Source organism: Meles meles, chromosome 5 (assembly GCF_922984935.1).
Source record: "Meles meles chromosome 5, mMelMel3.1 paternal haplotype, whole genome shotgun sequence".
Lineage (NCBI taxonomy): Eukaryota > Metazoa > Chordata > Mammalia > Carnivora > Mustelidae > Meles > Meles meles.
The window spans coordinates 76,922,737-76,934,321 of NC_060070.1; positions in this window are offsets into that span (position 1 = coordinate 76,922,737).

Sequence of the window (11,585 nt, forward strand, 5' to 3'; positions counted from 1 at the left end):
CACGATCAACACAAAATAGTCCAGAAAACGCCAAAAATTGGCTTTCAAAAGATTTTAGTATCTTTCTGAGTTTTCTAGCACCTGTGGTCAATAGGTAGGCTCTTATTTGCTAGTTCTGCAGTGTTGAATGAAGCAATTATTAATGGAAAAGGAGAAGGACCAGCAAACTAACCCATACTTACCGTAGTCAGATGACATTTAGGTTCAAAGCTGTGATTCCAAGAACTTCTGGTAGAGCTAGCTTTAAAGGCAACTGCTCCATTAAATAACTTGTATTGTCTCCTCCACCTTGTTCAGCAACTTGGATGTAAGTGACAAATTCCCATTTTATAGATGATGAAACTGAGGCTGTAAGAAGTTACTGACTTGCCCATGTCACCAGGCTAGCAGGTGGTGGGGCTGGGCCTGGAACTCAAGTCTGCCTGATTCTCACGCTGGGACTCTTTCCGTGACATCACACCAGCTCCCTGAGTAGACAGCCCCAGCATGGACAGCTGTCCAGATCTGGAAGAGTGACTTCCAGCTGAAATGAGGGTGGACAGTGTACAATCTTGGGAAAAGTTGTTGGGAAAAAAATCAGAATTAGCCTTAAAGAGCAAGGGCTGGTTGTGTTACATGGACATAGGTGATAGAAAGGGACACTTTGCCCCTAAATGTGTTTTTTTGGGGCTCATCGTCTCCCTGGGTCCCTGAGAATTCTGGCATTAAAAACGTTTCTTTTGTTTACATGACTGGACCACACACGTAGTCCTGTTTATCTCTTAACATGTTTGTGTTATTCAGTATTCAAACTTGTTTTTCCTTGAGATAATGCACTGATGTGGGACAGAAAGAAATGAGATGCAGAGAAAGTAAATTTGGGTACTCAGGAAGGTGAAAAGGAAGTTTCGGACAAGAAATGACACGAAAAGTGCAGGACAAATTGGGGGTTCACAGTGAGGAGCCTCTGCTGCTCCAGGAGTTAGCATGAGGACAGGGAAATGGAAGCATGAGGTCAGGGAGGGGTCACCAAAGGTTTACGGATCCTTCGTTTTATAATTTTTAGCTAAGGGCGGCTCTGAATTAGGGTTTGGGACACATGTGATAGAGAAATCAGATTGTGAGCAGAGCAGGAATTAATCTTAGTAACTGTCCTGCTTAACTAGGAAAAGGGTTGAAGGCCTGGGGGGTACTGCTGTCCCTGAAAGAGGACGCTGGGAGCCACTGGCCTAGAGGCTGATAACAGAAGATCCAGGCAGGTGGGAAGATTGCAAGGCCTTTCCGGGCTCGTCGCACAGGTGGGGGCCGGCTCCGGGGGTGAGATGGGAAGTCAGGGAGACAGCGGGACAAGGCCACCCTGAAGAGGAGAGGAGGTGCCGGAGAGGGTAGACTCGGAAACCAAGTTTCATGCCTGCATTCAGAAGGGAAAATCACCCTGCTGCCGAGCCATGAGGAAGGATGTTTCTGTTAACGCAGAGAGCCGGGAAGAGCCACAGAGGCTGTGGGAGGCCTTCTGGCATGTTCCGCTTGACCTCCCACTTGACTCGTGGCACCTTGCCTGTGATGGACACCAGGAGCCACTCCCAGGCCTCCACTTGGGGGGTGTTGAAGTGTTAGTCCCATAATCCAGCCTGCAAGTGGCCAGTAAGATGGAGTGCATGGGGCTCAGTGCAAATTCCAGCCCCTTCGATAAGTCGTTCGCGGTCTGGGGCTTGCCTGATCAAAAGGTGCAGACTGGAATTAAGATTCCAGATAAGCAGGATGAGTGTCTGGGGAGAGGCCCGTTCAGGGCTCTGAGGCCAACTGCTGTAACTTGTGATCTTTATTTAACCCACACAGAGGCAGGGATTCTTGCTATTTTGGCGAGTTTAGTGGCCAGCCTGTGTCTCTCAGGGCCCGAGATATAAATACAATGCAGCCAAAGTGAGGTATTTCCCCTGGCGATGCCGAGGGCTCCTTGTTGAATGTCCTCTGGGAGGGCAAACTCTAAATACAAGTGTTCAGTTAAAAAATACTGGACCGTGTTATCTGCCCCTCACGTGGACCCCATAACATAATTGATAAACTGCTTCCGGGCCAGGATCCCAGTGTACTTTCGCCCATGTGGATTGTTGGCGGGCTGGAGAAATTTTTAGAATCTCTCACTGGACACTTTGAAATGAGAAAATTATCTCCATGACTTATTATTTAGTGCCTTTTTTTCATATGCGTGTATAAATGTAATTTGGGTGAAACAGATAAAAGGGGAACAAACTATCCTAGGAAGGAGAGGTTGTCATACCCAATTGGCAAATTCTTGGTGGAAAAATCTCGATTCACAAGACTCTACTGTCAGCAGTTCATAGAACGCTGACAGTAGCCTGAAATGTGGTCCCAGAATATACAGATTTACACAAATCAAGGATTGTCTCTGAAAGTAAAGTGGCCTTTCCTCTTTCATATGCCGAGGGGGATTTCTCTTTTCATTAAAGGACCCCCACCCATTGAAGCAAATGCGGGGACCTTTCCCAGCCAAACTTGTCTATATTTCTTGTTCCAGAGCCAGTGATAGAAAAACCCATTTCTTAGATTTATTTAGCAACACTGTCATTTCTCAGATTTTCCCTATAAATCGTATCCTAAATAAATTAACTCTGAGTTAATACTAGCCAGTCGTTTACTAGAAGTTATGTGATTTGTATTTCTTTCATCAGACATCTGAAAAATGACGTCCCTACTCAGATTTCTGGATTTCGAACACTTTCAAGGCATCAGACCTCTGCAAGACAGCCTCAGAGTGGCATGATACTAGAATGTTCCTTGATTAGGGAAACTACATGCAGAAATAATACCAGTTACCTTACTATACAGAAAAAAGACATTTATTTTTGATTCTCATTATTTTTTCTTCTTTCTTTCTTCCTTTCTTTCTTGTAAATTGTTATTATAGATTAGTTGAAACATGCAAAAACATGCACAAAAACATGCAAAAAAGACAGGATGCTGTAATGAACCCTCTTTTACCCCCTAACCCGAAGACACTTTTAATTCCTCACCTTCATATAAACTCCACTAACCCCCTTTCCTTATTTTGAAGCTCAACTCAAAATTTATTGTGTTTCACCCTTAAATATTTCAGTATGCTCTAGAGTTTATTTTAAATTCAATACAGAGCAAAGATTTAATTCCAGCAATAAAGCAATATTTGAAAAAATACCCTCCTTTGAAAAAGAAATCTCTTTTTTTTTTTCAAAAGAAAGTTCTACTTTTTTTTTTTTTTTAAAGATTATTTATTTATTTATTTGACAGAGAGAGAAATCACCTGACAAAAGTAGGCAGAGAGGCAGGCAGATAGAGAGGGAGAAGCAGGCTTCCTGCTGAACCTAGAGCTTGATGTGGGGCTCCATCCCTGAGCTGAAGGCAAAGGCTTAACCCACTGAGCCACCAAGGCGCCCCAAAAGTCCTACTTTTTTAAAAAGAGAATGTGTCCTCTGAAATTACTTTTACTATTACTAATTACTATTACTAACCTGATTTTTTTTTTTTTTTTTTTTGGAAGAGGGGGTCCCTGAAAAGGATTTTCCAACTTAAATGTGCTGTTGGTTCTAAGTAGTAGGGTCCATTGTTTTTTGAAGTTGTAAATGGAGGTGGGTCCATATTTAAATTGTGTCCCAAGATCAGCAGCTTTTCAGCAGGAGAGTGGCATCGGGAATGCTTACATCCTTTAATGAAAAACACAAATTTCATTTGATATAAGGGAATTTGATAGGTTTCTATTACGTTTGTGCTTTTTAACTTTCTATTGTTTTAACCAAAACCTGGAGGTTTACATGTTTCAGGCAACCATGTTGTCCTTTAAAACTTGAAATAAACAAAATCTCTTTGATGAGTGGCTCTGAGTGTCACAACTGATGGGGAAAAATGTGATGAAAGATGCTGGCAAAAACCATGAAAGCTTTATGAAACAAAGGCTACCAAACTGGAACCACAAACTTCTGCTAAGTGATAGTCAACAAAATAAGTGTGTTTTCAATACGTCTCTTCGGAAAACCAAGCTGAAGTCCTTTATCAAATCTTGCTCAGATCATTTAGTTGGAATGACACTAAAAAAAAGTTTTGATTACAAAACTAAGCCAGTGTTCCCAAATGAAGCCAGCGTGACTGTCATTTATGGGCTAGGGACCACGGTGTTCCTCCTACTTGTATATGGAAATCAACATATAAGCAGGCATCAGCATTTCAATGGTAAATAAAAAGGCATCACATTTCTCTTTCCCTAAGCCAGCTACTTTTACATTTCTCTCCCCCGGGCTCAGGAAAACAACCCAGGATCTGAGCTCCTGTGAGAACCTGTCTGATTTAAGCTCTGCCAGGAAAACACCAAGTAGTTTACCTTACACTACAATGCGGACTGCCTGAATAGTGGGCTGATCAAAAGGGATAACAGGTCAGAGCACTGAATAGAACCACAAGGAAATCCATTCTTAAGTGCGTTTCACTGGGCATCCGCGTGTCCTGCGCCTGGTTTCAGATCTCTGTTTAGCTCCCCTGCAAGTAAGGCTCCGATGATTTCTCAGTTAATTTGAAAGCAGTAAGAACTTGTCAAAGAAGCCAGAAAGCAAATGGGACCGTCCTAGCTTCCTTTCCCAAAGATGGTTATCGGCTAGATCACATCTCTCGTCCTCAGCCCTGGGAACCTGCCTTCGCCTCCGTTTGGATAGTGTCTGAGGACTCATTGGCAAGAGGCTGTCTCCTGATACTGAGTTTCTTCCTTCCCTTGTTGACAAGCAAACACCCATGCCTCGGGGTTACTGGGCTATTCTGGTGCCTGAGAGTGGTTCCGAGACAGCCCCAGCCGACCTGCCTTCCTCCGCTTTGTCCCGCACCTACGGGCCATTCCCAGGGTCTAGAATGTGGTGAGAAAGAAAAACAACGGCCCTCAGTGCCACAGTGCGGAATGGCAATGGGAGGAAATGGCAGAGACACAGGAAACAGGGAGAGAGGTTTTCTTACACAAACAAGCCCAGGGAGGAACAGGCTAGGAAAACAAAGGTAAAACGGGAGAAAGCAGCCACTGGGCCCCGGGGAGAGTGCGGTCAGGGCAGGAGCTTCTGCCAGCCTGGGCCCTTGGCGGCTGTGGCACTTCGATGACTGAGCCTGCAGGGCCTGGTGAAGTCTGAGGCGGTAGAGAGACCAAGAAGGAAACCTGAGAAAATCCTGACCTCCTGAGTTTAGAGTCTCAGTGAAGGGCTTACCCCGTCCCGGTGGGAGTCCGGAGCAGGCCCTCTCAGCCTCACGACCTCCCTCTCTGCCTGCAAGGAAGAGACACACCCAAGGGCACAGCTCCTGCCTTCAGGTGGGGCCCCATCTCTGGACCAGCCTGCTCCTTAGCTCTCTGGCCGAAGGATGGGAGTCCCAGACTCTCTCTCACTGATGCTGTGCCCTTGCTCAGTCCCTCCCGGTTAAGAAACTGGATTTCCCTGGATGCATCCCTGCCTCAGTTGCTCCTGCATCTCCACTCCCATCACACCCAGTGAGCATCCTTATTTCGGAGCCTGTGTGCTCCATTATCATTAGTTGTTGCTGGTATATCGCCTGTATTTAGTAGGTATTCTGGAAAGGCATGGCAGAGGAAATTAACTGAACTCCCTCCCTGCACTTTTGCCCCCAGGTGGAATCTTCCTGTCCTTGGGCTTCTGATGCTGGCTCCTCCCTAGGAACCCTTGTAAGCCACTTGCAGTATCCGCCTGCTCTTTCTTCTAGAACTTTCTCTCAGAAAGGGACCAGGGAGTGTTCTGACAGACCAATAAGAAACACCTTCTGCCTACTCAAAAAGGTAGCATGAGGGTAGCATGTTAGGAGTAGGACCTATGTCTGGAGAATGCTGCCATTTCTGATATTCTTCTGTGGAATTAGTTTTGGAAGGCATCCCCACCGCACCTTCTGACCCCATGTGGAAATGATTCAGCCAGGGGCAGCTCCAAGGGTGGCTTGGGGGATGGTGATGGCAAGAGCCACCCTGTAATCTCCACTGCCCTCTCTCCTAAGGTACCAAAATAAGACAACATGTTTTTATGTGCACTATTTTTGTGTGACTATTGCTAGTTTTCTAAATGTGGTACTAATGAAACAAAACAAAACAAAACAAATCTATGCCAGTCTGAGCTGGAGTTTCCTAAAAGGTACATGGAGACTTGAAGAGGTCCTCTCAGAGTGAAAGAAAGGGCAAGCTCTGCCGAGGAGGATGTGGTTCAGAACAAATTTCTTCCCTTAGAGAGGGCTTCCCTTTGGGGCTCATCTCCCCTTGAGCTACGAAGTCATATTTACCATTTAGTTTGACACCCAAGTAGTCAGTGGTATCTATGTACCCACATATCTTTGTGTGGTGAGGCTATGGAGAAAGGAAGAGATGGGACAGCAAATGGAGGTGAGGCCTGCCTCACACTCTTACACCTGCCTCATGGGCCTTGAGGGGGAAGCAACACTTGACAGGGGTCCTCTGTGAATAGCAGCCACGTTAAGTCATGGCTTGTGGCCCATAGTGGAGCAGGAGGAACTGTGGAGTCAACTGGATGACTTGAAGGCTGGTAGAAGACAGAGGGGAGTGATCCTAGGATGGAGAGGAGAGCCACCACTGGAGTCACTCGTGTGACTAATTGTTTCATGTATGTCTCTCTCATTGAATTACAAATGCCACATGGGCAGGGACTATGTCCAGAGTTCGGTTCAAGAACTGTTTGTTGGGGCGCCTGCATTGTTCAGACGGTTAAATGTCTACCTTCTACTGGGGTCATGATACCAGGGTCTTGGAATGAGTCCTGCATTGGGCTCCCTGGTCAATGGAGAGTCTGCTTCTCCTTCTCCCTCTGTCTCTCCTTTACTGCCCCTCCCCACCCCCACTCATACTCTCCCTCTCAAAATGGATGTATAAGTTTTTTTTAAAAGAACTATTTGTTGAGCAGGTGAATAGATACATTTATCACACTATTGATTTTTTAAAAGTTTCTGACTTCCTCATTCAGTCATTAAAAAAAACCAACAACCACAAAATACATTGACTCTTTCTCTGAGCTGAGCCCTGGCCAGACACCAAGAATAATGCAAAGCCAAGCTTCTCTGACAGAGTTTGCCAGACTCATAGAGCTTGCCCACAGAATTCAGCCCTGCGAAAATTAGTTCCTTCATCACGCTGAAAACCAGCCCCTGGATGTGCTGCTCATTTTGACAGGATGTACTGATCACATCTGCTTATTTTCGTTAGAATGATCTCTTTCTTGCTTCTTCCCCAAAGATACTTAGGATGCTTAAGAACGTTAGTTCGTTTATCTCTCAGACTCCCAGCACATGTGCAACAATGCAAATTTAGTTGAAGCAAAGCGAAATTTTAGAAGTTCGGACCCATCTCCAGATCTGTGAAGGTGGAGATGGGTCTCGATTGAACAATCAGCTGAGGGATACAGCCCTGTTTTCTAAATGCTCCGAACTTTAATAAAGCTGATACCCTCTTAGTCTTGGGCAAAGACTTATAGGGTAGGGATTTTGAAACTAGAAAGAAATTTGAAGTAACCTTCAAATTTTTCTCATTTTATGAATAAGGTAGAAGACAGACTAAGAGTTAGCTTCTATTTTTAGCTCTGTTACACCATATTTGGTTGTCCTCGGGCCATTCCAGCCAACATCTTTTGAGTTTTATCAGTATCTGCCCTATCCGCCACATAGGACTTAAGAGATTATAGATATGAGAGTACTCTGAAAAGGCTGAAGTGCCATGTAAGTGAGATGCCATGTGAATGCCTCTGGAAAGACTAGGTGGATGCTAAGTCAATCTTCTAGAACCTGGGAAGTGGTTTCAGATAAAGCAAATCAAGACCTTTCTTTAAATGAGGTAATACATGTAAAGCTCCCACCTAAAGTCCCAGGAAGCTAGTGAGTGCTCAATAAATGTCTGCTGTTATTACGATTATTTCTTTCCTTAGAAATATGTAATCTCAGAAAAGATAATCAATTTAGAGCACTACATGAACCAATTGTACTTAAAAATAAGCCCTGTGTTGGTTTATACTGAAAACAGTATGTGCATGAGATATCTTTATTTGGTGAATATAAGCCACAAAGCAAGATTTTCAGGTTGAAGGGGTAAAATCCATGCATTAAAATTTGGAATTGATCCCAGAGAGCAAATTGTATCCCTCGGTAAGTCCTTATCTTTCTTCATCTACATTACTTACCTATAGTATCTTGGTTAAAACTTTGTTTTCAAGGATCAGATCTAAAAGGATGCTCAGTGTCTTTTGTATAATCACTACACATATTTGTATTGGTTTTCCTACAAGTCCTCATTTGGGGGGGAGCCCAGATAGCTATGATATTCCCTACTTATCCACGACATTAAATAACTAGAACACAAAGATGAGATCATTTTTACCAAATAGTTGAAGGTTTAAAGAACAAATTCCTTACTTTAAAAACAAAAACAACTCACTTTAGCAAGAGGTTTGCATTAATTTCTTTTTAATTTCAGATTATTTTATCTCCATCACTTTGTTATCTAACAGTAGAAGCTGCTGAATGGGAATATTTGTTCTCTGGATGGGGACATGTGAAGACCATGTGAATGTGCAATTTAGAAGTGATTCTAAGAGAAAAATATAAATAAATATCTCAGACCCATTACCCATTCTACAAACTTCCTCCCCAATTTGCATCTTTCCTCTTCTCATAGGTGGGCTGATGTTTCCTCCATAGATGGGCTGTTATTCATAGGCCTTCTAACCGGGCATTTCACTCCAACTGGATCTTAATTAAAATGGATACAAACTGGAATGGGACGCCTTGCAAGAGCACGACTCCCATCACTGGCTGTTTAGTGAGAGCCCCAATGGCTGGAAGCCAAGGACGCTAAGGAGAGCATCATTTATGGAACTGGCCTATCTGGCTAATGGAATCATTCCTAATTCCTATGATTTTAGCCTAAAGATCTAAGTTACCATAATCATATTTCTTTTTTGCTTGCATTGTCTATTCCATTTGTCTGAGATATTTGGCATTTTACTTAATTTTATACTGTTTGTTCCTTTGGTATTAATGCAGCTGTATACTTGATTTTAAAACCACTAGAGAATTACTGGTCCTGTCTTAGGTAGCTGTCATGAAGATCCCCACCTCTCAGCCCCCAAGATAACTCACTGCTAGAAGAGACTCCCTAAGGGCAAGTGGGGCAAGTCTGGAGTGAAAACAGGACTATGGATCCTAAAAGCTCAGTTTAGGGAGTTTGATGCAAGGAGGCAGAAAAGGGAGCAGAGAGACCATAAGAATGATTTATATTGCTATTTAGGAAGCAGATAGTGGGATATATAGAAATAATCAAAGGTTTCCCAGGGATAGTGATGGGGGCACATCCCAGCCAGTGACTAGGGGAGTTCCATTCGTTCGGTACAGTCTTGTTCATGATGACAATGGATTCCAGTTGAAATTGCCCAGTAGGGTTGTCCCGACGCTGTATCCCCCCCACCCCCAACGCCGCCCTGCTGCTATTTCAATGGAGTTCTTTATTTTCCTTGGGTAGGTTCAGCTCATCAATATGGACCCGCTTTAATCCTCCCAGAGCCCTCCGAACGTGCATGCCTTGTGAAATTTGGTCCCTGGGTGATGGAGCCATGCTCAGCCCCCAGCTCTTCTGTTACAGATTGGGAAAAGTAGCAGCAGCCACTTACGGAATGTCTTCCTCCAGCCATTTCAGAAAGAGATGGGGTCTAGTAAGGAGCTGTGAATCGAGTCCTTAGGTAAATGAGAGAAGGCTGAACAGAGATGGATGTTCACTAAACTTACTGCGGTTCTTTTGTAATATACACAAATATCAAATCATTATGTTGTACACTTGAATCTACTCCATTGTATGCCAATTAGAGCTAAATTTTTAAAAACCAGAGAAACTTGGACCCTGAACTATGGCACTGTAACCTTTTAGAAGCAGCCGATACCTTAGAGATTGTCTTTTCACTGGTCCTCCAGCCTGAGTGCCCATTAGAACCACCTTCGCTGCTTTTAAAAACGATGCCAGTATTGGCGCCCTACCCTAGACCAATCAATTTCCTTGAACTGGCCTCATGGAAACTACCTTGTTTTTCTGACAAACAAAATGAGGAGTGCAGTTTCCTTTCATTACACCAGGTTCCAGAACAAGTGGTGGCAGAGAGGCCGACACGGGCCTCAGGGCAGGGAGCTCCCACCAGGAAATGTTTTGGTCAAGTCTCATTTCTCTCCTTCATGTCTCCCCCCCCCCCCCCAATTCCAGATGGAAATGGCAATCCTCTATTTCTTTATGGCCTTTCTTTGTCTCTACACTCACCAAACAGCAACTACGTCTTTGAAGGATTTCTCTTGCAAAAGAACTTGGAAACTCCAGGCTGTTTTGTTTATTTAAAGAGTCTGTGACTAGAGACACTTGGGATAAACCAAGATCATGTGGAGCTGATGAAACTCCCCACATAAACACACACACACACACACACACACACACACACATTGTGAGCTGAAACTGACCAAGCCGGTGGGTTCAAAGGGTAAGAAATTCGATTGGAATGGGTTAAATGCACAGGACACACAGGAAGGCATTCTCGTCTTCTCCCCTCTCCCTTCATTCCAACCCCTAAGCTCAGCTGTGGTTTAAGTGGGTCAGGAAAGAGCCTCCCAGGTGGCCCAGCCACCCTCAGGAGGAGACACTTGCGGCCCTCTGACCTGAGGGCAGCGTTTTCCATTACAGAAGTGAAATGAGGCTCTAAGGCTGGAAAGGGGACATTGTCATTGAATGGTGGCTGACTTTTACAACCCAGAGCAAAAACTCAAAGCTTTCAGTCTTCCCCGACTCCCTCCCCACCACATTTCTTTTCACAAAGCAACAAATTCTGGCTGGTTATCACTTATGCTCCACCCCATTCTTCTAAGTTAGCTTTTGTGCAGGAAAATAGAGAACTGTTTTCATTGCCTTATCAGCGTCCCAGGAAAGGGGAAAGGAGCGTCTGGCCTGCTATCTGCGCCTTGCATAGGGACAATGAAAAGCTGAAAACAGGCTCCATGGGTGAGGGGCTGCCGCTTCAGACCCGCAGAGCTAGTCTCTGTAAGGACCAGGGAAGGAGGGGCTCTGCTTAGCCTTCCGAAAACATAATAGCCCCTGGGGTGGGCTGCCGCAAACAGGAAGGGTGTGGGCAGGATTTGAGAGCAGCTGCCATTCTGCTCATGCTGCCCATTCCCACAGCCTTTGATCAGAACGCAAATGGCACTTTGTGCCCTGAGATAAATGCTTGGTCAAAGGGTGTGTGTGGCTGTGGAGGGGGATAAGGATTAAAGATGAAGATGTTTTACAACCTGCCTTAAGGATCTGTGTTTTAAACCTGGGATCAGGGAGGTGCTGACGACAAGGGAACAGAAAGATTTTCTATGGGTGCATTTATTCATTCATTCATTGGACATTTTTTTTTATGCGTGCAACCAGTAAGTTCAAGGCACTGTGCTAGACAATGGAAGAGATGCAACGGTGAATAATACACAATCTCAAGTGTGGGGAGGTTATTTGGGATGGGAGACATTGTGCAGCAGAGTAGCAAGAGGTGGGGTACTCGGTACTCTTT